Source organism: Otolemur garnettii, unplaced genomic scaffold, assembly GCF_000181295.1.
Source record: "Otolemur garnettii isolate 467f Iridium unplaced genomic scaffold, OtoGar3 scaffold00067, whole genome shotgun sequence".
NCBI lineage: Eukaryota > Metazoa > Chordata > Mammalia > Primates > Galagidae > Otolemur > Otolemur garnettii.
The window spans coordinates 1,868,712-1,874,201 of NW_003852462.1; the positions used below are offsets into that span (position 1 = coordinate 1,868,712).

The window sequence follows — 5,490 nt, forward strand, 5'->3', positions numbered from 1 at the left end:
CTGGGTGTCTGACACCTGCCAGCAATGGGACTGACATCTGCCAGCAACCAACTGACACCTGAGTGCCTGACACCATCAACAATGGACTGACAACCGGGTGCCTGACATCTGCCAGCAACGGACTGACACCTGGGTGCCTGACACCTGCCAGCAATGGGACTGACACCTGGGTGCCTGACACCTGCTCATGGTCAGCCCATCACCATGGCTGCTGGACTTGACCACTCTACAGCAGGTAGTGTCTTACCTGCCTGAGCCCCCATAGCTACCCCTGCCTTAAGGGGAAGCCTGTCCTGGTGATCCCCCAGAACCCCCCTGGCCTCTTCATGCAGCCACCCACCCTCACCCCACAGCTGCCAGGAGACAGCTCCCAGGCTCCCAGGACACACACCAGCAATGGGGACCCCCATGGGCTTCTCCCCTCCCACCTGACCACAGACAGGGGTGGAGCAGCACCCCTTCCACACCCAGAGAGACTCAACCAAGTGTCTAACTCCCCAACCTACACCAAGATGGTGTCTGTCTCTCCTAGATGTGTAAGGAGAGGCAGCTACAGGTCCCATTTTTATCTGTAGGGAAACATTCCACCTCCTCCCTGTGGCTTCAGAAGCACTCAGTCTGGGGCCTCACGGGGACCCCCGTAGGCTCCATTCACTGAGCCCAGAAATAGCACATGCTATGCACTGGGTTGGGGGCTGAAGAGGCTCTCAGGCCTGGGCACGCACCCAGTAGAAGGAGGATCCCATGGATGAATGAATGAATGGTTTGCTGGAAGGGCAGTCAGTCACTCAACATGGATTCTGAGAAAGTCAGTGCTTCCAAAGTCCCCTGAGGGGCCAGGACATGCTCTGATAAGAGGAACAGAGAGCTGGGGTTCTGGGGTTCTTAAACAGCAGTTTCCAGTAGCTGCCACAAGGGCAGACACAGAAGTTGATCTTGGAATAAGACCCTGACCCCAGTCTGGGGCTGAGCACCTCTTATTTTCTCAGCACCATCAGGGGAAGTGTGTCTCCCCAGGACAGGATCCGCTGGGGAAAAACGATTAAATATTTCGAGGTTATTTCCCTTCCCCGTGTGACTGACAAAGTGTCAGTGAGATCTTAAGCCCCGTTGGTCAGACCTGGGGTTTGCCCCAGGAGCTCGCGGCCCGGAGGCGGCAGGAAAGTCTTCTCTCTGGGAAACAGCTGGGAGAACAAATGGTGTGAATCACAAAACTGATGGATGGCTCTGCTCCCAAAAGTCATTCACAGGGATCAAATGGCAGTGCCCAGCATCCCCACCAGGGCCTTCCCCGGCGTTGGCCACATCAGGCTTCAGTCAAGTGAAAATCCTCCCATCTTTGTTCAGCCTGGCAAACTTTCTCCTCATTAGCTCTGGAAGGGAGAGGAAAAATCTACGGAATAAGAGAGCTATCTGATAATAGCCCTATTGTCAGGGGGACCCCAGAGGAAAAGAGAACAGAGACCAACAGAACACTGCTGACAAGTGGACTTTGTCTTTCTACGGCGGGTCCCTTGCATAAAAGGCCGAGGAAAAAGGCTCCACTTTGGAAATGGGGGAAAATCAACAAGAGAAAAAAAGAAAGTGTCAATGAGGAATCTGTTTTCTGGGAAAAGAGATGCTTTTTAATTCCCCTTGGATTCATTTTGGGCCAAGTGAGCTTGTCAGTTACTTGCAGAGAAGCTATTTTGAGAACCATTAACCTTATTTCTCATGGCAGCAAAAGTTTTCCAAAAATCGAGATGTGTCCTAATTTGGGGTAAAACAGCCAGAATCAGGGTGCCTTTTGTGCAGACAGAGGGGCCCAGAGAAACGTGCCCCTCAGTGTAGGCAGCTCATGGGGATTCTGGGGTACAAGGTGGCCGCCAGCCCTACGCCTGACCTCAGTCCCTGTTGGGGAAAAGGAAGTCTGAACTCCCGTGATGGACAGCCCCTGCCACAGCCTTGGTCCTGATTCAGGACAGGGAAGCCGGGTGGAATTCACTCACACAGTTCTAGGGTGTAAGAGAAAGGAACTCCACAGTTGCAAGAAAGAGAAATCAAAGTCTTTCAAGTGGTGAAGTTCAGGCATGACCTCAAGCCCCACACCCAGGCAAGAGCCCACCCAAGACCCCGAGGAAGGGAGTTGGCTCTTTCTTTACCCTGGGTGAGGTTTGTGGTCCTTGGACTCCTGAGTCCCCCAGGAAGCTCCAGGAAGCCAGAGTGGTGAGACAGAGCAGGACCTGACTTTAAAGCACAGTGAATGGCAAACATCCATCCACAGAAAAATCAGTGCACTGAAGGTCACAGTAGTCTCGGTCATTATGGCCCCAAGCTGAGAGAACCCAGATGTCCATCACCTGGGAGATAAACCCTCCAAATGAGAAAGAGTGGAGGCTCTTCATTCAGAGGTCACTGTAACAAGGGAGTCGGCCACCATCACCTGTGTTCAGTAGGACTCAGAGCAGGCAGGGTCTGGCCAGCTTCAGAGTGGACAGAGGCAGGCTCCGAGTGGGCCCCTACAGAGGCTGTCAGCCAGGGGGTGGAGGGCTAGAGGTGGCTGTCCAGAGCAGGTGTCCTGTGGGCTTGAGTGGGGCCACATTTGGGGTTAGAACATGAGCTGGAAGGGGGCACCAAAGTCAGGGAAGCCGTCGGTTATGAACCGAGTCCCAGCCATCTGGCCAGTTGTTGCAGGCTCGTTGCTGCCGAGCTTGGGTGGCCGTTCTGCTGCTTTTTCTTCTAGTACACTTTAAATTTTAGAGTAGTTTTGGGTTGAGGACAACATTGATCAGAAGGAACAGAGATCTCCCAGGTTCCCCTGCCCCCATACACGCACAGCCGCCACTCTCAGCATCCCCACAGGGGGGACATTTGCTACAACTGTGACCCACATGGACACATCATTGCTCAGAAACCACCCTGGGGTTCACTCTCATGCTCGTTCTGTGGATTCTGACAAGCATGGTGTATGGAGGAGCCACTGCCCCTGAAGTACCCTACAATTCACCTGCTCATCCTGCCCTCCCCTCCAAACCCTGGCTCCCCCATCTTTTTACTGTTGCTGTAGTTTGGGGTTTTCCAGGTGGTCACAGAGTTGCAATGATACAGCCTGCAGCCTTTCCAGATTGGTAGCTTTCTCTTAGAAACATGCACTGAGGTGTCCATCAAGTCTTCCCATGGATCGACAACTGAATGACACACGCCGTCTGGATGGGCCTCGGGGTATTCATCCACCCACCTGCTGCATGGCATCTGGGTTGCTTCCAACTCTCAGGAGTTATGAACAAAGCCGCTATGATCATCGCTGCTCAGAGGTTTATGCAAACATGAGTTTTCAGCTCCTTGGGATAAACACCAAGGACTGTGCTTGCTGGGTCAGACGGTAAGAGTACGTTCAGATTTGTGAGAAGCCACCAGGCTTTTCCAAAGTGGCCATAGCAGTTGCATTCCCATCGGTTAAGAGTGAGAGCTCCTGCTGCCCTCGTCTCGCCAGCACTTGGGGGTGTCAGCTCTGGGTCTGATGGGGTGCGGTGACACCTCACTGTCACGTTAACCTGCAGCCCCAGCCACATGTTTGTGTGGCATCTTCCCAAGTGCTCACGTGCCATCTGTGCTTCTCCTCCGGTGAGGTGCCCGTTCCAGTGGTCCATGCGTGAGTGAGTTCTGGTTTTACATACGGCCTGGCCTTTTGTGCACAAACAGCGGTGCCTCCCATGAAGGAGGAATAGTGACCGTGAACGCAGCCACGCAGCGAGGCTGAGACTCTGAACCCCTGTGCGGCATGGAAGGAGCCACCCACTGGGTGACTCCATCAAACTGACATTTCAGAAAGGGCAGAGCTACAGGGTGGAGGGCAGGTCAGGGGCTGCCAAAGCCAGGGTGGGGAAAGGGACAGGGCAGTGACTGTTAGAGGCTCCTGAGGACACTTTCAGAGGTGATGGAAACATTCTATACCATGACTGTGGTTACGGAACTACACATTTGTTGAAAACTCATCTAACCTCACACTTCCAATGGGTGATTTTATTAGATATAAATTGTGACTCAATTGACCTGACTTTCCAAAAACTGTGTCTCGCCTACTCACACTTTAAGGCACAGGAGGCCCTCGTGTACCTGAAAGCACCCCACGTCCAGGCTGGCAAGGGCCTGCTGCCCCCCGGCTCCCTGTCAGCCCTCCTGGGCCAACCAGCCTGCCCTCGAGGAGGCCTGCCCGAGGTCCTCCCCCTGCAAAGTCCAAACTGATACCAGCAACAAGAGCCTGGACCTCAAGGACACAGATTTTGTGCTCAACATCATTCACAGAGTTTAACAATACACGAAGCAGCGCCATAGACATTTACAGCTCAGTGTGCGCGCAGCAAAGGGACAGAATCATGTACAAGGTGGAGAAACAGCTAACGGTGCTTTTCTAGACAGGGAGGGAGATGGCAGGGCTTCAGGTCCCTGCAGTGTGTGTAGATACTTTAGGGTCCTTTAAACACACACCGGGATCACCTGCCCAGAAAAAAAAGGGACCTCGTCTGTGGTACCCGTTCCCTTCCCATCCAGGTGCGTTTTAGTGCTGATTCTTGCCCTTTGCATCAGTGAGAACCAACGCTGTTCAGAGGTGGTGAGAGTGGCCACAGGGGGAAGGGTCAGTTCTTTCGCACCAGGTCCAGTGTCAGCTGTGGGTGCCCCTTCCGTTTCCTCACTGCTGAGAGTTTTATTTCACTAGCTGTTGGATTGGGTCAAATGCTTTCAATACTTTCTCCTGGCTCTTCCTTTCCGATCCGCCATCTGCAGTGGAACCGCCACCAAGATGTAAAAACCCTTACGGGGAAGACCATCACGCTCGAGGTTGAATCCTCAGATATGAGAGAAAATGGGAAGGCCAAGATCCAGGACAGGGAAGGAATTCCTCCTGATCAGCAAAGATTCATTGTTGCTGGCAAGCAACTGGAAGATGGACGTACTTTGTCTGACTGCAACATTCAAAAGGAGTCCGCGCTTCATCGTGTGTTAAGACTCCGTGGTGGTATTAAGAAAAGGAAGAAGGAGTCTTACACCATTCCCAAGAAGGATAAGCATAAAAGAAGGAAGGTTAAGCTGGCTGTCCCGAAATACTAGAAGGTCGAGGAGAATGGCAAAATAAGTCGCCTTCGTTGAGAATGTCCTTCAGACGAGTGTGGTGCTGGAGTTTTTACAGCCAGCCACTTTGATAGACATTGTTGGGGCAAATGTTGTCTTTACTTACTGCTTAAACAAACCAGAAGACAAGTAATTATATATGAGTTAATAAAAGATATGAACAAAAAAAAGTACTTTCTCCTTTATTCACTGATTCGTTTTCAAACACTAAACTAACCTTGTGTTTCTAAAACAATCTCCACTTGACTGTGATCTATTATCCATCATATACATGCCTGGATTTGATTTGCTAAAGCATTTCTGTTATGAGTCCACAGTTTTATTTTCTAATGATACATTTATAGTAATATTAGAATAATATTAACCTTATAAAATGGTTTG

General features: G+C 51.5%; 1 pseudogene; it reads left to right on the forward strand.

Moving 5' to 3' along the window:
• Positions 1-3,760: 3,760 nt before the first annotated feature.
• On the forward strand, positions 3,761-5,242 carry LOC100946841 (annotated as a pseudogene).
• Positions 5,243-5,490: the final 248 nt, after the last annotated feature.